This window comes from Stigmatopora nigra, chromosome 18 (assembly GCF_051989575.1).
Source record: "Stigmatopora nigra isolate UIUO_SnigA chromosome 18, RoL_Snig_1.1, whole genome shotgun sequence".
Lineage (NCBI taxonomy): Eukaryota > Metazoa > Chordata > Actinopteri > Syngnathiformes > Syngnathidae > Stigmatopora > Stigmatopora nigra.
The window spans coordinates 5,948,472-5,969,971 of NC_135525.1; the positions used below are offsets into that span (position 1 = coordinate 5,948,472).

At 37.2% G+C, this 21,500-nt stretch overlaps 1 protein-coding gene across 2 annotated transcripts in view; it reads left to right on the forward strand.

Moving 5' to 3' along the window:
• Positions 1-21,500, forward strand: part of LOC144211382 (thyroid hormone receptor alpha-B) — a 65,798-nt gene that overhangs the window by 11,414 nt on the left and 32,884 nt on the right. Inside the window, exons 1-2 of one of the 2 annotated variants that reach the window (XM_077738570.1) lie at positions 1,429-1,795; positions 16,089-16,169. The gene's annotated coding sequence lies outside the window, so the exon portion shown is untranslated. Of the gene's footprint in view, positions 1-1,428; positions 1,796-16,088; positions 16,170-21,500 lie in introns of those variants that run through there. The other variant, XM_077738569.1, reaches the window with a different exon arrangement.

The following is a 21,500-nucleotide window of genomic DNA, read 5'->3' on the forward strand; positions in this document are numbered from 1 at the left end:
TGAGGATATGAAACACTTTTACGTCAGCAATTTATTTTAAATTCAGGGTGACTTAAAAAAAAAAAAAACAGGATCCGAATTTGGGGAGGCGTCATTTCTTGTTTTTTCGGGATAAACTGAGTCTAGCTATAATTACTGTATTTTATTTTTAAATGTTACAACATTATAAAACAATAATATTTATGTATATATTCAGTTATCAACAACTGTCAACACACCAGTGAATCATAATATAACATAAACATATTTAAATTAACTTGGATTATGATGCAGACACACTCAAAAATAAATGTAATCTAAACTTACACTTAACTTAATTCGAACTTTCTATTAAAGTTCTCCCGGGTTGGCACTATTTTCCCCGCCTCCACCCCGACTTTCACTATCGATGGGCTGTTTGCTTTTGTATTCCCTTCAAAATACAATAACGATGCACAAAAATGTCCTCTATAGGATAACGCACGGCCACTTGCCAACAAAAAGTAATATAGTACTCCTAATAGCGATCGTTCTGCCATTCCCGCTGAGTGATGGGAAAAAAACACTGAAAAAAAATACAGCGCTGCGCCCAGTACTCATAGATATCTGTTATACACAAGAGAGATGCGGCAAAATAGACAGTGCACTAAAATCATAATCAGCCTCTCATGTCTTGGCCACTTGGCTTTCTCGTATCTCGAAATTTGACTCGTATCGAGAAATATAATTATTTGCTTGAAATTTAACTCTCATCTCGAAAAGCGCGTATGTCAGGGAACTCATATGTGAAGGTACCACTGTACTTTATTTAATTTTGCATCTTGATTGGCCCTGCCCAGTAGAAATGACTTGGACCTCTATCACCATCAATGGCATCCAACATGACCTCAAATGCAATTTTACTCCATATCATAGAAGTCCTCTCTACCTGTATCTAATCTTATTCTAGATCCTAACATGAACTGTCACCATTTTCATTCCACGGTTTTCGCAGTCGACCTTCGAACGGCAACGAGTCCTCGTTGCGCATCCCTTGCTTGAATCTGTTTGACTTTCCCTGAAATCTCATAAAAATATAGACATTTCGGCATCTCATGTGACACGCCGCCTGTCATGTCTCATCTGTCGGCCGCCTTGAGCTTGACTGGCGCAGACTTCCAGTAAACCAGAGTCGGGAGTAATTCAATTGGTCGACCGGGTCGTAAACTTTAAATATGACGCTCGGAAAAATATCTCGGCGCTTGTAAAGTCTTTGTGGGATTCTCATGGTGCAGAGATTTGCTTGAACTTGACGTGACTTTTAGTGCATATATGAATATCATCTTTTGACAGCTGCGACATAATGACTGACTGGCGTAGCTCGTTAAGGTGTCGAGGTTCTTCACTTGGGTTTTTGACAAACTGCTTGGTTTTTGCTCAACTGGTGCGAGGTGTGTACTGACAATTAAAGCCCCCTGGTTGCTGGGGGGCAGTCTAAGCCTCAGGTTAGACACTTCATTTGGCTAAAGGATTAGCCCGCTGAGCCTTTTAACGCTAAGCCGGTCGTAGAGAAAATGGAGCATCGCTTCGGATGGGCTGGAAAACCACGTGTTGCCGACGTCCACGACTAGAACAGAACCCCTATCATCCCCTCCCGGATTTCCCGCATGGCGGCCTTCCCGCTGGGATTTGGCAACCCCCCGCCACGATGTGTATCCGACGACGTTAAGCCTAGAGTCGAGCTCCCGTCCGCGGAGACGCCGCGCCAGACGATCACGCGTCGTCGCCCGTGTTTTCGGAACCTTCCGTCCGGAGCTCCTGTGGGAAAACGCAGGAGGTGAGTTAGTCTACGTCTTAATTGAAAGAGGAAAGGAGGGGCAGACTTGTCTGTGGGCTTGATTAGATGCACGTGGATGGTGGTGGCATGTTGTGGTTGGAACATGGCAGGTAATTTCAGCATTTTGATTGGAACCTGATTGTTTACTTGACTAACTGGCATCCAATAAACTACACGTATCTGTTGTTCAAGATGGAGGAGAAAATGCCGCAATTATTAGAAGATTTTCTTTGTGAGCAGCGGTGGTCTAATGTGTGGTGAATCCTTGCATAGTGGTGTGGAAAACTGTAAAATAGTACCCACAAAAACCATAGCCAATGTCTTTCGTTGACTCTTTTGGAATTATTTACATTGGCGGTCATTATTTCTGACCAAAACCCATAAGCTGCAAGGTTTATTTTAACTGTAGGTTTTAGGGTTGCTGTTGAGGTTAGGACTAGGTTTAGAGTTGTAGTAATTTGGTTAGGTTGAAAGTAAAGGTTGATCAATGGCTGTCCATTACATTGATTTCTATTTCCATTCTGTTCTAAGACGTTTAAGTCTGTTATGTTTATATTTTATTGGGTATTGGGAAATAGTTATTGACAAGTAGATCAAAACACCCCCATGCATTTTCTCCAGAAATGGCTCTTATTCAGTTAGTTTGTCTCTTGTAAATTTGCATATTCGTGACATTTTTCTATTCAAGTCTTTATTATTATTCTGAGAATGAGACCATTTTTAATTTAAAAATATGGCTTTGAATTCATCAGGTAGGCTTCATAAAGTCATCTTCAAAAAAGTCAGTATAACAAAAAAATCTTCTTTTCCACCAACCCTCTCCCCCACAAATATTGAATAAAGCAACAGTAAGCATTTTCTATGCAATGGTTCCCATAAGAAGAATGAAAATGAAAATTCTGTCGATATGTGCATCCCTAGTCCCAAAATGGCAATAGAATTAGTAACACTGACACCATAAGGACTGTAACTGAAAGCTGTATAATACTCTTATTAGATTATGTCCATGGGAGTTAACAACCTACACTATGTTTGAAACACTGTCATTTGTATTTTAACTCTTTCAACCTGCAATCAATTTGCCACTTTTTCATCGTTCTGCTCTAAATTAAATTCTTAATTCCTCTTTAGTAAATGTCTGATGCATTTATAAACCTGGTGGGAAACAATGTTCATTCAAATAGATGGAACATTTATCTCTGTTACTAGTAGTAGATGAGTTAAAGACAATGAATTAAGATGTTTAGATTTAGAAAGTAACACTTGATGCTTTGGAATACATGATGGCGATTCGCTAGTTTAGATGGCGACAAGAGTACATTTTTCTTATTTGTTTTGCCACCATCTATTTCAACACTCTGGCTATTGACAATGCGGACAAGCGAGTTTTTCATGCATGCATGCATTGTGCGTAGACAGTATGTGGGCCATGTCGCCTTGGGCCGGCATTTCTATGCATGTACCCCCCCGCCCCAGGGTCACCAGTGCCTGATTGAGTTCAAATCGCTCTTGGAGATTTTTCTTCGACAGCTAACAAAGAACAGTAAAATGTGAACAAACAACATTTTGTTGGTTTTGAAGAAGAAAAGATTTTCTTTTTATGGTCTTTGGTCGTAAACGTGACAAGTTTAATAAGGAGAGAACAATTTGATATCGTATAAACGTTCCATTTTCCACTTTCCAAGTGATGTCTGCCTTCTAATGGATGCGATGGTTTATAAATATATATTTTGTATGGCAGCTGAAAATGTCATTTTAACCTAATTTTGCTGGGTCTGATTCCAGACGGTCTTTGCAGCGATGCAAGTGACATTCAAGCAGAAAAATTCCAGCTCGTTTGAACTATTATAATTACTCTTTCCTTTTGCGACGCTGACATTTCAATGAGTGCCACTAATAAGCTTTTACATGGGCGAGCTATGCATGCTTGGCGCGCACAATAACATTGATCATCGTGACTGCAGCATTTGCATTCTGAACCGGGGAAATGCGGTTTTGTGAGTTGTTTTTTTACTGGGTGGACACTCCCAGTTCAAATGGACTGGATACCTTTGTCATCGTAAAAAAATAACATGTATATGTATATGTACATGTATATGTATATGTACATGTATATGTATATGTATATGTATATGTATATGTATATGTATATGTATATGTATATGTATATGTATATGTATATGTATATGTATATGTATATGTATATGTATATGTATATGTATATGTATATGTATATGTATATGTATATGTATATGTATATGTATATGTATATGTATATGTATATGTATATGTATATGTATATGTATATGTATATGTATATGTATATGTATATGTACATGAATGCATACATGCATTCATTTTAATTTTCATGTATGCATATGCATATTTGTATGTATACATGTACATGTACATGTACAAATATGCATGTACATGTACATGCATATTTGTACATGTACATTTACATGTACATGTATATATACAAATATGCATATGCATACATGAAAATTAAAATGAATAAATATATATACATATGCATATGCATATGCTTTATGTTTGCAGTCGGACTTCTTCGCTCTTATCCAATTTATTCCCAAATATTATCCAGACACTCCGTGGTGCTCGGTTGTTTAGCATTTAAGATCTTATCCCAACATGTGAGATGTATGGTAGCCACAATTGATGACTCATAAAAAAGAAATCCCACTTGACTCCCAAACTGTACATCTACTTGCAACTTTGTGTTAAGCAAGCTAAAGCATGTGGCCACTACCCTGCACGTCTAAAGGTTAAAGATTTCTCTCCATATTTGCTAGCTTGAACACTCGTTCCCGTTGATCTTTTATTGCCAAGTCGCCGTACGTTTCGGCCTCGACCTCCGAACCTCTAGGGATTTGAATACCTGTCTTAACGTTATTGATGGGACAGGGGAGGAGTTGGGAAGAAAATGCTGACTAGGGACGCGGCGTCGCTTGTTTACGCAGCAGTCAAAGCGTGAGGCCTGCCAGGGAATGCGGTCAGGAGAGGCCCGTACTGTGTGGAGGGACATACTATCCTCTACTGAGGCTGCTGCTGCAGTGGAGCGGCTATAAATAGCTGGCGCTGTTAACCAGGAAAGGGAAGAAGAAGAAGAAGAAGAAGAAGAAGAGAGAAGCTGCTGCTGCTTCTGCTGCAGCGGCTTTGAAACAGACCTACCAGGCCGGTTGACGTTTGAAGACGCAGCCGGAGGCTAAGCGCTCCTACTAAGCCCGGGTCGCGGCATGCCGGAGACGCATCGTGTCGTTAAAGAAAAGAACAGGCACAGAGAGAACAAGATATTCTTTTGTTTGTGAAAATTCTCATTTGCAATCTTGTGATCCAGCTTGTTAGATGAAAGAAAAAAAGGGGATCTACAGAGAGAAGCCTCTTGCTTGGAAATGGTTATTACCGGTTTTTATTTACAATAATATCTTGAGGGACTGGTTTAGATGGACACAATTGTAGTGGCGATGCCAAAGAGACCTGGGCTTTTGTTCCCCCTTCCTTTCGACGCCATATTTTTGTTTTGTTTGCTATTTTTGCACGCCAAATTTATCATTTATTTGATTCAAATGCTTTACTATGTTATGACATGATCAAAAGAAGCCGTCTTCTTCTCCACTTGACGTTCATAGTAGTAAATAGGTTCGCCATAATAAAGAAAATAAGCGTGTAAAATATTCTCTGTTCTTTAAAAAAATGTATTTTTATAGATTGAAAACAAAACTGTTCGTCATTTTCTTTAGAACTTTAATGAGGGCCATAATATGATCTGCTTTATCCTATTGAAAATTTTGGGGGGCACTTCATAAATAGGCCTTTTTAATTAAAAAAAACAGCTCCAAAAATAGGATTTGAACTATTTTTAGGTCAATAATGTCTTAAAATGATTGACTCATTTGCTAATCAATCAACTGATTAATTATGTCAACCCTCGATACAGTAAGGGCTGACACACATGTAGCGAGGGGGCTTAATCCGGTGTGTCAAGGCAATAGCTCGGGGGTGATTTAAGATTCTTGAAGTGCTGCCAACATTCCTGGTGGAACTCTGTAAGAGAAGAGAAGGGAAGTGTGGAGAGAAAAGAGGGAATGTGGCAAGTATGGAATGACTCCATGTGTATGCGTGCCTGTAAGAACATGCATACTGAGTTGCTATGGTAACAACAACAAGTGTGTGAGTGGGTGTGTGTGTATGTGAATGTGTGTCCATGTGAAGGGGTGGGTTTGGTGGAATTCCAAATGGGAACATTGGGAGTGCTGTGTGCACAGTGAGCACAAATGTGTGTGCATGTTTGCGTGTTCTTATGTGAGGGATTGGGTGCTTGTGAATTATAGTTCAAGTGCCAAGGGGGGCAATTTGGGGCCGACTTTGACAGCTAGGAGGTGAATTTGGGAAGATGAAAAGCAAAACAGTGCTTTGATTGAGGATTTTTTTTTTCGTCCTGTGATCTAGGGTGTGTTTATTGTATGGGATTGCTACCATCGATTATTTTTCCCCGATTAGCCCGTCTATGAACTGGCTTTGAGTATCAAAGTGCTTATTGAACTGGGAAGGGGTTGGCAGTGTGTTTATTGGCTGGTGCGATACTGCCAGGTCAATTAGGTGGAAGCTGTACTTCTGATTAACTCATTTAAATCCAAAGCGAATGGATGAAAGCAGCTATATGATTGGACATTATTGTCAATGGTTTGGAAAATAGTTTTTGTTTATAAGACAGAGCAGAGGAGGGGTCTGGGATTTCAAAGAATTACTCAAACACAGGTGTGCTTCTGAAAATAGTCAGGTAGGATAGGCTACGGCACCACCCGCAACCCTTGTGAGGATAAGCGGTTTAGAAAATGTGATGCTGGTTGCGGCGTTGTCATGGCAATTTTTTATTTCTTTTCTGTCTTCTTTCTTGAATTGAGCATTTTTGGACTCTTGAACTTTGATCACTTGAACCCAAAATGGAATTGCATTTTTTCTTATTACAAACATATCCTGCAAGTTGACTAATAACCCCCCATATTCGTTTTTGAGTTATCTTGAACAAATACAGAACCAAATATATAACCGAACACAAACATACAGAACCAAATATATAACCGAACACAAACATACCGAACCAAATATATAACTACCTCTGCTTGGAGTTCGTGAAAGACAATACAAAATAATAATAATATTTCTCCAGCCTGTCCAACAACTTAATGGATGAATGAATGTTTGTTTTTGTTACTGTTTGTCCACGACGGGGTTAAAAGTGCTATGTTTATCCATATATTGATGGCCAGCTTTCCTTTGCCCCTCCTTGTTTTCCAATTGAAACAATCTCAAATTTAGGACATTCCCCATCCTTCACGGACTCTTTCTTCCTGGCTTTCGGCCATCGCGTCCTCTTATTTTGACAGCGTGAGACTGCGGTAACATTAATCCGTGGAGAAAAACGATCCCCACGAAAGATCAATTCACAGTATTTCAACGTTATTTCTCTTTGCCACAAAACTATATGACGAATCGTTTCACCTGTTGTTAAAAAAACATCGCTCTAAACGCTTTGGCAATCATCCCATGTCATTTTTTTACCAGTTTCAACGTCTCTGACTAACTTGTAATTAAATCAGGTCAGCACTTGCCCACGTACGCAAAATCTATCACTATTTAATTAGTTATTTAGAGAAAGAAGTACAGGAAATAGGTTTAATAGTTTTCCCAGTTAGGGGTGTATATGTACAGATGACAACAGATGTCCAGCGGCATAACCGAGGATTGGCTCGCCGCCATTAGAGCGGGTGAGACGATAGTGGAGATTTTCTCCTCCCGTTTGTCGCCGAGCCAGCTGGATCGCCAACCTGTTTATATGTAGAGATATTCCCATCGCTCATTTATCTTCCAAACTAGACTTTTAGTCCGTCTTTATCTTACCAAGTGTGGTTTGTTGACTTGACGTTCAAGTGTGAAGGATTGATTGATTTTGTGGCATTCGAAGCCTTAATTTTTATCCCTTGGAGGCTTTTTTAAAAAGCTACTTGGAGTAGATTTACAATTGTATATTGTGTGTCTTTATAAAGAAACCACATTCACTTCTTGACAAGAAAAGGATTACTGATGGGGTTTAGATCAGGGGATGCCATTTATCTATCTCAAATGTGGGACTGGGATGTCCTTTGAGAAGCCTTTTTTAATTAAAGGCTAAAAAAAAAAGTTGAATTTATAAATGGCTTCATTTTTGGTGCGCCCAAGAAAAAAAATATCAAAAGGCCAAGGAATAATTAAGGCTTTTCATTTCAGAAAATCTGATTTAACTCATTCATTGGGCAAGGAAATCTGGCACTGAATGAGTTATTTTATGAGTTAACTGTTTCGTTGCCATTGTTGATTGCACAATGTATTTTAACTAATAGGTTAAACAATGTAGGATCTTTTGTTATCCCAATTGTAGTCTTTTTATGGAATTTCTAACTCAAAATAGTAAGTTATTTAGTGGTGTACTCATAGATGATTTAACCTAGATTTGACCGCTTAGTAATTATAGTCATGTTACTAAATCCTTCATTCATTGGCTGCCATTGGCATTGATAGACGTCCAATCCATTTGACCTGGAAGAGGGCAACAGCGAATGATCCCAGCCGTAGACTCAGCAGTATTGACATGGCTTGGGATTTAGCGTAGCCACTTTTCCTGCTGCTTGTCAACTTGCCAAGGTCTTCCAACTCTGCCATGAGTCTGTGGCCTGTTTCTGAGTGAGTGAGTGAGTGAGAGAGCAAGAGAGAGAGAGGAAGCTAGTAGGAGTTGGCCCAAAAACAAGCCTGGCGCTGATCAGCTGTGAATATTTGGCCTGACTGACTCGCAGCCGTCCACTTTGTTTACTAGCGAGTCATCAAGGCGGCACGTGTTCAGCGTTGGGTGACCCATCCGTTAGATGACGTTCGATAGACAGAATGGAGAATAACGAGAGAACATTTCAGGATGATGTCATTCGTGCGATTTGTGATTCACTCACGAGCAAACAAACACTCCTGCCTCATTTGGCAAAGGCCGAGCTGTTGGGAAAATTTGCTTGAGTTGGATTTTTAAAATAAATATTTGTATTTTACTTACATATATATGTATATATATATATATATATATATATATATATATATATATATATATATATATATATATATATATATATATATATATATATATATATATATATATATATATATATATATATATATATATATATATATATATATATATATATATATATATATATATATATATATATATATATATATATATATATATATATATATATATATATATATATATATATATATATATATATATGTATAAGTATACCTATGAACAAGTATACCTATGAACAAGTATACCTATGAACAAGTATACCTATGAACAAGTATACCTATGTACAAGTATACCTATGTATTTGTATATACGTGTATATGTGTGTGTATGTGTATATGTATGTGTATATATACATATATTTATATATACATCTACATATCTATATATACATATATTTATATATACATCTACATATCTATATATATATATATATATATATATATATACAAATATTTACATATACATATGTATATATACATATATATACATGTATATGTATACACTTGGAAAAAATAGTTTTCCCCCCCCAATTGTATTTACTTTATATTATCCCAGGTGAGATGACGTAAAATCCCCATTTCAAAACATTCCATTATTACAACCGCATGACCGCTCCATGCATAAATAATTTCAATGAGATTATTGACGTCATACTCCTTTGTAGATGTTCTATTCATGATGTCGCCAATACAGGCATAAGGTAAACATTAGCGACCGGTTTGGGAAGAACACATTCTCTTCTGAAGCCCCTCTCCAAGAAACCTCTGCATGTTTCCAATTAGAATGCCTTCAGAATCAAACCAGAAGTTCAAATGTGCTTTTCATTTTCTTCTACCTTGAAACTGTAAAGGGCTACTTGTAACCAGATTCAGACTAAAAGAAATCGACTTTCCCAATAACTTAGGCTTGAGATAAGTCTGTTTGGACTTCCACTGAAGTTCTAATTCACTTTCTCTTTCAGAAAATTAGTTAAGTACCTGCTGATATAAGTTGAAGGCTTGTAAAAAAGGTCAAAATTGGGCATTTTTTTGCACTCAAACCTGTAAGTTTCTGAGGTGTGAGTTTGTTCTGCAGTTTTTATTGGTAATACAACACATACAATGCTAAAACTACTTAACTGTACCTAAGTTGTCAGCAAATGAGTTTCTCTTTGCGTTTAGTCAAATTTAATATTTTGCTGGATACACTTGGGATCCCCGTAGTGCAAAAATGCTATTTTTAATATATTCTTTCTGAAAACTTTGCATCCATATGTCAAATATGCCTTCTTACAACCTCGGTTAATCACCCTTTGACCATATTTAGTGCCCCTTTGGGGAGTTACTGTTCTTATCAAGGTTTTTGATAAGATGCTTATATTTCATAGTGCCTGAAACCTCAAGTTATAACAATTTAGACACCATGTTGATTCATTCTAATACTTTTCTAGATAATTCACTGTAAGGAATCCTGTGATTTATCAGAATCAGAAATTTCCATAACATATGTCCATGAAAAAAGCCACTTTAAGGTAGTTTACTTCTGTTGACATCATCGTCTGCTGGGCTGAAACTTTAAAAAAAATAGGATATCAGCCTTATCTCAGTGCAAATTATTGTGGTGACCATTGCAGTAACCACAAAATACATATATATATTTTTTAAAACCACGATTGTTTGCTTACATAGACAAATGAATTGGAATCCAATGTCAAAAACCAATGTTAGTCGTTAAATGGCAAAAAAATAGAGCTCAGTTGACTTTGCCTTGCCATGAAACACTCCTTTTTACAGCCTATTTGCAAAGGGGCCCCTTTACGGTCATGTAACAAAAATGAAGTTCTGTGAGCCATTGACACTTACCTCCCTGCATATGTACGCTCAGAAATGTCTTACCTAATGAGAGTACAGTGTAAAAACAGCAAGATCATGGCCTCGTATGCAGTCATCCTTCTTATTAGGTCAAAGCCGGGTCACTGTGGTTTCCCCTCTAATGATGCCACCCACGTTTCTCTTTTGTGTGTATGAGCGAGGTCAAGGTGAGACCCTCGTCAAGCAGCATAATGACAATCTGGATCTTTCACGGTTAAAAGACTAAAGCAGATGAGTCATGGCATGTAACACTGTGACATGTTGTTTGAGGCAAGGTCAGTAGTTCAGTTTTCTAACATGATAAACATGATGTCCCTGTAAAAAGTACTACTAATTCAAGCCAAATTAACTATATACAATACAGTAACTCATTTGTTGCCAAGATTAATTTGATTTATTAGCTTCTAGAGTCGAGTTTAAATGTTTATACTGCTTTGATAACATCTGATTGAGGTTCTTTTACTCTAGTTTTTGCGACATAGTTCACATTTGTAAAAAATACGTACATAAAAAACCTTAAATACTCAGATTTTTCCACAGGAAATGTTATAGAAATTGTATTTTAGCGTTAAACATGAAGTCGGTTTTTGCTTGTGACATATGAGATACAGTATCAATCCACCCATCCATTTATTATTCTTGTATGCATAGATGAATGGACGTTAGCACAGATTTAAGTTCCTCCGGCGTGGTTGACGTGGCTTTCTTGGGAATCCTTGAACCCGCTGCCCCATCAGTTTTAGTCAGCCAGCCTTGGTGTCGTGTGGACAAGCACCCTCGCAGCGAGGAGTCGTCTGAAGGACATTAGGACGGACGGTGCTGGCTTCCCGATTGTCACCGTAAATGAGCATGATGTCATTGTCCTATGACATCATGTAAAGTCGACTATTCCGGGCGCTTGCGCTGACAGGAATTGGGAAAATTGAGCTGTTAGTGTCAGAACAGGAAATAACATTGAGAGAATAATCTGAATTTGGCATTATATCCACAAGGGTTCGAAGAAAAGCAGCTTTTCTTTCTATTTAAACCTTCTTTTTGTAGTTTAGAGTACTACAGCAGACTCACCAATGGTCTTTGAGCTTGCCTGATGATATTTCCAGGAAATAACTAGGTCATGCTGTTCCCAAGAATGCCTGAAATCAGACCTATTTGTGGATGTTACTAAGTTATATGTAGTAGTAAAAAGGCCCTAGAACAACTCATTGTGGTGTTGTGCACATGTCCGATGACCGGAACTTAACAAGACAAACACACGTTGCGAGGAAGATAAGTTCGAGAGTACACCGCAAAATTATGCCATAAAAAGAATGTTGTTGTTGTTTTTACTACACATCATAACTTTCCAACATAACTGTTCTTATGATTTTAAGGTTTATTATTTTTTAGTGTTAAAAAACAACCTTCTGGCTGTTTTCTTTAATGTTATTTAAAAATATTTATTTATTGGACAATGTCCAATCCATTTTGAATGGGAGCAATTATTCGTTGCCAAACTATATCGTAATTGTTTGGATGAAAATCACCACCAATGGCAGGCAGTGTATATTACTAGAATGTATATATGTATACTATACTACTCTAAGAGTTGACAATTTTGTTCCACTACGCCAAGGGTGACAAACTGGATTAAAAGCCATGAATATTTAGTTTTTTTATAGATCTAAAACAATATTCTTTTCTAGTGTTTTATATATTTTTAGATTTTACAAAAGGATTTTTGAACTAAAAACAGAAAAAAATGATAAAACAATTACAATTATTGATTTAAAAGGGACAAAATCAGGAAATTGAATATACATCTATACTACTTGAATTTGACCCTAAAACAGAAAGTCTGCACACATCATTTACTTTCCCGGGCCACACAAAATGATGCAGCGGGCCAGATTTGGCCCCTCGGGCCGCCACTTTGACACATGTGCACTACGCATTTATAATCCAGACCATTCCAACAGCAAACTATTTTTTGACATGCTAAAATCTTACTAAAAGATCCAGTCTCCCCTCAATCCCATGTTTTAGTGTATTTAGCCTTCCACGCTTAGACGCCTATTTCCATAAAAATCTCTTTCGATCATTATTCGCAGTCTTGACACCATCAAAGGGGGTCGACTTGACCCCCCGAGATGGTTTTGAGCAAACACCCTCTCATGTGGCGAGTCTGGAAAAAACAAGGAGATATCTTGCGTGACGACTCTCGACAGCACACAAAGCTTTCCCGGTGAGAAATAACAGTGTAATTTTCTTTTTTTTTCTTTCCTTTTTTTTTTTAAAGCTAGCAATAAGTTTCTTTGATGCTTGTTTGGGCACAAAAGTAGTAAAGGCAGCTCGCTTTTCCGCTCCACAAGAACCCACAATGACTCCATAAATTACATTTAAAAACGCACACTGAATTGCTGTTGTGGTGAGGATTACTTTTGAGCTTGAAACTTTTGAAAGCTCAAATCATACGGCGGGTATTTTTCACCCATCTGTTTCCGCAGTGGCGTTGCCATCCGACGCGGTTTGTAGCAAAGGAAACCATTTCGCTGTCACAAAGGCATCACTCGTCGTTTTTTTTTTTTTTTTTTTACGACAAACTGCACGGTATGACATGACAAATACAATTTAAGTCGAGTTATATTTATTTTGGGATTTATCGGTATCGTTTACAACAGGGGTGACCCCACTTTTTTTCTTAGAGGGCTATAGACTTTGAATGTGTATTCTTAAATATTATCTCATTACAGTAATCCCTCGAATATTGTGTTTTCACTTACTGCGAATTCAGTACTTAGCGATTTTTTTCCGCTATTACATATTTTATTTTTTTAGAGTTCATAAAAATGTGAAAATCCATGCTGAAACTCGTAAGTGGAAGCCATTCTTGCTACTAGAACGAAATTTTCAATTATCATGGCCATCTTTGGTCTAACCGCGATACTATTTACGAAATATTACGAAACCCTTAGAACAGTAGGTTGATCTGTTTCCTTAATTTTCCTGTTGTAAAGTTATACTATAACAACCAAACAGCTAAATTCAGTTTTTTAAATTTCCATTTTTCTTTTACCATTTCGTCCATTTTTGTTCACCATAACAACCTTGCCCAAGAGCGTTTAACGCGGCTCATTGCGTCATGGCTAATAGATCGCACTTCAAAGCCAATAAAACGGCCTTAGGCGGAATTTAGTGGGCTTCGTTTTCCACTCAGTGTTTCTCACAGTTTTTTTATGATACTGGAAACAAATTGAATTCAAACCAATGGTGCCACAGCTTTCTAATTGGCCCACACTTATTCTACCTTTTCTCCGTGCGTCTTTGTCGGACGTCCGCTTAATTAGAAGCCTGGCAGTGGAATTCAGTAGTGACAAAGACTTCTATTCATGCTGGTGGGATGCATTTTCCAAGGTTGCTTTGCTGACGGCGATCCGTCCCAGTGGCGAGCGTGACGGACGAACGTCCGGGCTTTGTAATTCGTACTCATTGAGCATCTGCTCCCTACATCCTTATTTACAAAGCAGTAGTACACATGTATCTGTTGAATCAGGTACTCGTCACAGTAAAATGGCTTCTTTGGATTTAACCGGCATACATTGGGATTTGTCAGTATACTAACTTTGACGTCCTTTTATAACTAACTTGCTGTCATTAAAGGCTATAATTGTAAAAATGATAAATCCCATCAATATCTATTATAGCCTTAGTCTTACTTTTTGTACATTTTGATTCCATTTTCATGTTTGTCGTATTGTTGTATTATATTTTTTCATATTTTATACATGTGTATATATATCTATATATATATATCTGTGTATATATATATATATATATATATATATATATATCTATATATATATATATATCTATATATATCTATATATCTATATATATCTATGTATATCACTATATATATATCTGTATATATCTGTATATATCTGTATATATCTATATATATATAAATATATATATATCTGCCCCCTTCTATTTCATTTGTCTGTTATCTTGCTGTTTTTTTTTCTCAAGTGTAATTTAAAGACACCAACCTCGAAATGAAAGTTTCTAATGTGAGGGTTCATTCTTCAAACCTGACCCAAACTGTTTCCAATCACATTCCTGAGTGGCTTGCTTAGTCCATTATCTAACTGTGTACCGCAACCCTTTTAGCCAATGTGGTGACGCAAGTTCGACTGCTGATGTTTATAGGAAGTAGCCCGCGCCGTTGCCAAGTCAAACTTAAAGCGGATCAATTAGAGTCTGTAAACGTCAAAACAAAGGCTTAACTCACCTAGCAGATGACCGTAGCGCCAACCTTAACATACATACGTTTCCTCTTGTGCTTCCTCTTTGCCTTCCTGTTACGAAGTTTTAGCATCGTTTTAGTGCCATCCTTTCTCCTCAACCCAGTTTCAATAGCTTTTCTTGCTTCCTCAAAGGACTGAATTGACATTTGTCCTCTTCAAATTTCTCAGAAGTATTAGAGTAGAGATCTTAATCAGCTGTTTGTGGATACAACTGCCTTGTGGAACCATTTATCGCAATTGCTGATTTATTTGTTATGGTTTTGTGTGAAGGCAAGCTCAATCTTTGAAACTGTTTGAACTATACTAGGGATGAATCCATATAAATTCACAGTAAAAGGAGGAAAAGAGCCATATGATTGGACGTCTTTTATCATCAACAGCGTTTCTCTTTGCAAATACAATTTTTTAAAGGGTGTGCATTTTTGTTTTTCCTTTGCAAGTGAATCTATAAAATGCAATTCCAGAATAAAAATGGAATGTATTCATTCCTCTACCGCTTGGTGAACCATCACGGGTCATTTCTTGTTGATTTTGGGTCACTTTCTATTAATCTTGTGGCATTTGGTACCTGTCACTTCCTGTTCATTTCAGGTCACTTCCAGTTGTTTTTTGTTAAAATTCCGGGTCACTTCCTAATTATTCTTTTCTTATTGACTTTTCCTTTCTGCCTATTAACTTTAGAGAATATACAATTCATTTCTGATTGATTTAGCTGCAAATCACCTCTTTTAGTCCATTTCTTGCCAATATTACTTCATTTTTGCTTTTTTTACACCCACCCAATTACAAAATGCATGCTGAATCATGGAAATTTTCACCTAATGTGTTTCTGTGACATACTTCCACTTAATAAATCGGGATCCGCAGCCCAATGTGCCCTCAATTATCTGCCCTTTTCATGTAAATATATTTCTTGTTATTCCTTGGCAAAAAAAATAATGATCGTAATGGGACGGTGTGGCTACGCCTGTTAGTTTTCTATGCATTCACTGCAATTCTCAATGCTCTTTTTTTTGTTTTGTTCACAGGGTGGAGACGAGGCGGAGCGCACCACACGGGAGGCCCCGGGAAATAATTCGCCATGCGAGCAAACACACAGTCCATGACTGGTAGGTGGAGTTTTTTCTTTGTTTGGCCTGCTGTTATGCAAATTTGGTGAAATGCTTTGCACTTATCTGACACACTTTGGGTGTTAACTTGAAGTCAAATACTATACCCGTGACACTTAAATTGCGTACAAGTCAATCAACTATTTAACAGTCTAAAGGGAACTCAGTTCAGTTTTTTTATTAACATATCATTCATTTAAGAGTTTTTTTATTCATTATAATATAGCTACAATATAGAATATATGTCATTATAATTGAGATATTGCACATTTTGGGTCATGTATTCTACACGTTTACCAAATGTTAATATTATAGGTTATATACACAAAATTTGGATGCCATGTGGACTCCAAGTCTCTATAGGGTTAAAGTTTGTTTAATTACTAAAAAATAGTGCTTACCAATAAACAGCCTCGTATAACGAAATTGGTGGTTCTACTCCAAGCTTTTCAAAGTGTGTTTTCCCAGTAAAAAAACATTAATAGTAGTATAAAAGTATAAAACGTCACATTCCGGCAAGGTGAATTCTAAAATATTGCACAGAATTCTAAAATATTGCACAGAATTCTAAAATATTGCACAGAATTCTAAAATATTGCCCAGTATTCTAAAATATCGCTCAGAATTCCAAAATATTGCACATATTTCTAAGATATTGCACATATTTCTAAGATATTGCACATTGTTATTGCACACCTCGAAGTTATTGCACAGAAGGGATTGTGTGTCGTGCTAGCGCAAGTTCAGAGTCCTGATGGCTGTGTGGAAAAAAACTGGCCTTAAGTCTATTTGTCCGTGGTTTGTTAGACCTGTAGCTTCTGCCTGAGGGCAGCAGCTGAAACAGGTTGTGTGACCAGGGTGGTATTGGTCCCTGACAATGTTCCTGGCTCTGCTGAGATAGCGAGGGCTTGCAATGCCATCCAGTGTGGATAGGAGAGGGGCAACCATTCCTGTGCAGACTCATTCATACCTAGGGGCAATTTGGAGTGTTCAACCAGCCCTCCATGCATGTTTTTTGGGATGTGGGAGGAAACCGGAATCCCCGAAGAAAACTCCGCCCAGTGAGGGCCCACCAGGGTTCGAACCCAAAACTTTGAGGCCAACTCTCGAATCTCTTCTCCGCCGTATCAGGTTTCGATTGCACTGTAAAGATTATTGCTCCTTTTACGTCACATGAAAAGGGGAAGTGGGTCAACCAAAACAAAAAGTAGAACAGTTTTGTTTTTGCCCGCCGAGTTCGTGCTGGTAGAATAAGAAAAAGAAAAAAAGTCCTCCCAGGGTTGTTGATGGCGAGCCAGCTACCATTACATAATGTTCTTGGTCTAGTTGTGGGAATAATGTGTGGACAGAGTGATTCATGAATGTAGATTCTGGTGTTTTCTGCTAAGCAGGGGGGGATAGCCCATAGTTTTTGTTACATTACATCGCCTGTTTTGATTAATCTAATCAAATTTAGATGACTAGCTCGCCTGGAAAGTTTACGGGGATGCTACCGAGTATCCATTGCAAATTTGGCAATGACATTGTAGGTGGATTTTTATTGATGACGTCATATGTAAACAGAGCGTAATAGGGAGATTGTACAGTAGCAGTGGTAGCAAATGAATGAATGCAGTTGGACTTTTATCACTGTTTATGACAGTAAATTATTACCCCTGTAACTCGTTAAAATAAATGTTGGCGTCTATTTCCAACTCAAATGTAAAGCTACTGTAAATCATATGATTTAAACATGAACTAATGTGTTGACTCATCGGAAAAATAACGGATGATTAATTGTCTATAAAAATAATGGCTTGTGGCTGCCCTGCATGGCGCTCAATGCAAATGTACTTCTTCGCGCACAGCCAATAGGACGACGTTTTGAACCTCCCAGCCATGTGACGTGAACGCACATCTGGAGGGTGTAATTGCACTTTAATCCCACTTTAAGTCCAAAAGCGGCGCTCCAGTGGCAGCTAATGCGATACCCAGTCGACCGGACAGATGTTTTAGGGACTCACTGTGCTCGATGGATGGGAAAAATATGTATCAACATGGAAGTAGACAGACTAGAAATAAATACTCACGTACTGTATTGAGAAACTGCAGTCCATTCACACTTTTGAAGAATTTCAGATAACTTCAACCATGTTTTCTAAGTAGGATCGTTCATTATTGAAATGGGTTGTTGATTTGCTATTTGTAGAAAAATCATGCTGACCCTTAAATGCAAATTTCATCTTTACGTGTAGTTTAATTTAATTGTTGATTAAGGATTTTTTCCCCAATTGGGTGAATTGAAAATTTCATTAGTTTGTTCCAACAGCCATTCTGTTGTATTTTCTTGATCAAGATTAATGTCATTTGTATTAGGGATAAAATCATTTGTTTAGTAGATCTTGGGTTGGTTGCCAGATGTTGCTTAGCAATTGCATTTATGATTAATAGTCCGTCTGATATATAGATACAAAGATGACTTGAATCATCAATTTTCTTGTATATGATACAGATTGTGTATTTAAAAAAACTCATTTCCAGTTGATTTAGGGTGCATTTGCGGGTGAGTTAATAATTTTCAGTCAGTTTTGGGGTATAGACCTGTTGATTTTGCTGCATTTATTTTGTGTTATTTCATATAGTACTAAAAACAACATCAACCCCCCCAAAAAATATCAAAACAATTAAAAATATTATTTAATAGAACAAAAATATTGCAATTTTCTTAATTCAAATTTGTTTTTATAAACGGAAACTGTCCCTTATATTGTTTTATAATTATATTAAAGTATAATTATTAATGAACCTAACAGAAACAAACAATCATCTCAGATTTATGTTGTGCTCAACCTTTCATTTAAAAACTACAGAATTTATATTTGTCCCTGAATCTAGAAGTCAGTACACTTCATTAACTTTCACGGCCCACACAAAATCATGTGATGGCTCCGCCCCCGGGCCGCAGGTTTGCCCACCTGTAGCTTTAATTTACAGCACCATGCATTCACAGGATGTAAACTGTATTCTGCGGTTAAATGCACACGTGTGCGCGGCCCCATGTCAGAAGTGGCCCCACACCAGGTGAAATTTACGAGGTGTTAAGAGAGCTCGCCCGTAGCCCGCCGCGGGGGTGGGGGGCCCCTCGCTCCTGGGGCGGCGCGCCCCTTCAAAGGCACCTCGACCCCCGAAACCCTAAAGTGTTGGCCCGATGTCCACATAGTCGTCGCACCTTCTCAAGTGTCCGCCCGGGGGCAACCATTATGTTTCCCCCCTCCCCTCTCTGTCTAAAACGTCTTGATTGTGTAGTTTTATGCAGCAAAATTGGCGGATTTGTGCACTTTGCGAGCTCATCTCGTATTGGCTTTAACTAATTTAACAACTGGTAATTGTTGTTTTTGTTGGGAAATGTGGAGAATGTTTATGAGCAGGTAAAGAATGTTTTGTACTGGCGTGAACTCCACGGGTCTTATTTGGAAAACTCAATAGCCTTTGGCGATTTGCACTGAAGAACTCTTCCACTGAGGCATATAGTCAGATGATCTTGTTAGTAGTGTACAATGTACATCCTGTCTCATGGTTTGATTAGCCTTGCTACATGAAAATCAAAGTGGGGGTGTTGCATGTTGCAAAAGTAGTGGGTAATAAGGATAGGGCTTTGTCATTTTTCGTTATTTTCAGTTAAAACATGATTGAGTGAATGTAAAAGGCAAGCTTTCATAAATATTTTTATATGTTTGCCGCAGTCTTAAATGATTTTGATAAAGAAATCAGTTACAAATAACTGAATTCTCCCTTTTTGATAAAAAAAATAGTCGCTAAAAACGTTTAAAAACCTAAAAAATATGTTTTTATAAACTTTTATTGGAACACATTTAAAACATGAAAAATATACAATGAAAATAAAAGGCAGCAACAGTAAGACTATATATTATAACAGGATTCAGTTTTAAATTTAATCATCTTGGTAAAAAGGAATTGAGACAATAGTTACCATTTACCTTCTCTTTAAAATAATGAATAAAAAGCAGTAGGAAGCCACTTTAGAAATTTTGGCAGCCTCCAGTTTTGATCAACACATTCTCTGACTTGTGGGAGGTAACAAACAGTAAAATTGGCCCAACTAAAATATTGGCCACAACAGTAATGAAACTAAACAGAAGAGGATGTGTGTGTGTTCATTATGTCACTCAGCAGTAACATTCTCCAACAGCGAAATGGGATTAAAACTGTTATTTTTGGTGTATTCTACAACGAACAAGACTAAGTCTAAAGTCCAATTTATTGAATCTGGTAAAGTGCCACCCTCCCGTGATTGAGGGTCTTTAAACTGTGAGCTGTTTTGGGTTAGTTTGACTCTTTGACTGCCATTAACGACGATAGCATGGGGAAACATTGGATGTGCCTTACTTTTTTATGACATATTTTTTTACGCTTCTGTGTAAAATATGTGCATTGGCTCACCAAACATTAGGAAAGAATCGTATACAGTCTGGAAAGGACACACAGTGAGATTTTTCCATGTGTGCTGTCCAAAAAAAAAAAGAAAGACCAACCCTCTACCCCCTTTTTTTCTTTCTACACATTGTAGTGCAGCTGCAAATTGCGTCACAAGTAAATTATATTTGTGTCAAGGTACCTTTCGGGCAATGATTTCATTATCGTGACAACACAACACCAGTAAACGGCGCAAAACATATTTCAAAACAATTTATACATCTTGAATTTTGTTTTTGAGTTCTCTAGCGTCTATATTTAGACAGATAAAAGATCCTGATAAAAGACACCTGTGGCATTTTTAAATTGATATGGGCGTTCGTGTTAGAATTTTAAAGTCGAAATTTTACCCTTTTTATTCAACATATTGGTTGGCATTGACAGTGCTAAATGTCCAATCCATTTTTTGATTGGCAGCCAGTGTGTGAAATCTAATTAGAAAATAAAAATAATGATAATAATTAAAAGCATTGATTTAAAAGTTTCATTGCTGGTTCGTGCAAAGTTCTCTTTTAAATGATTTAAAATGTATTAATTTTTAATTCATCATTTTTTTTAGAAAATAGAAACATTCAGATAGTGATTACCATATTTTTTGGTGTATAAGAGGCATTTGAAATCCTTTATTACTTTTTTTGGCAAAAATTAACAGTGCACCTTATGAATTCAAGTTACCCTTAAGGACCTCCATCCAATTTTATTCAATCATAACTATTACCATTACTTCTGAATCATTTATTAAACCCATAAACAAAACAATAAAACTTGAAAAATATCATGAATTATTTAATTTATTTATTATCTATTTTATTCAGATCTACAATGTATTTTCCTGTCTGTGTTTTTACTTTCTTGTTT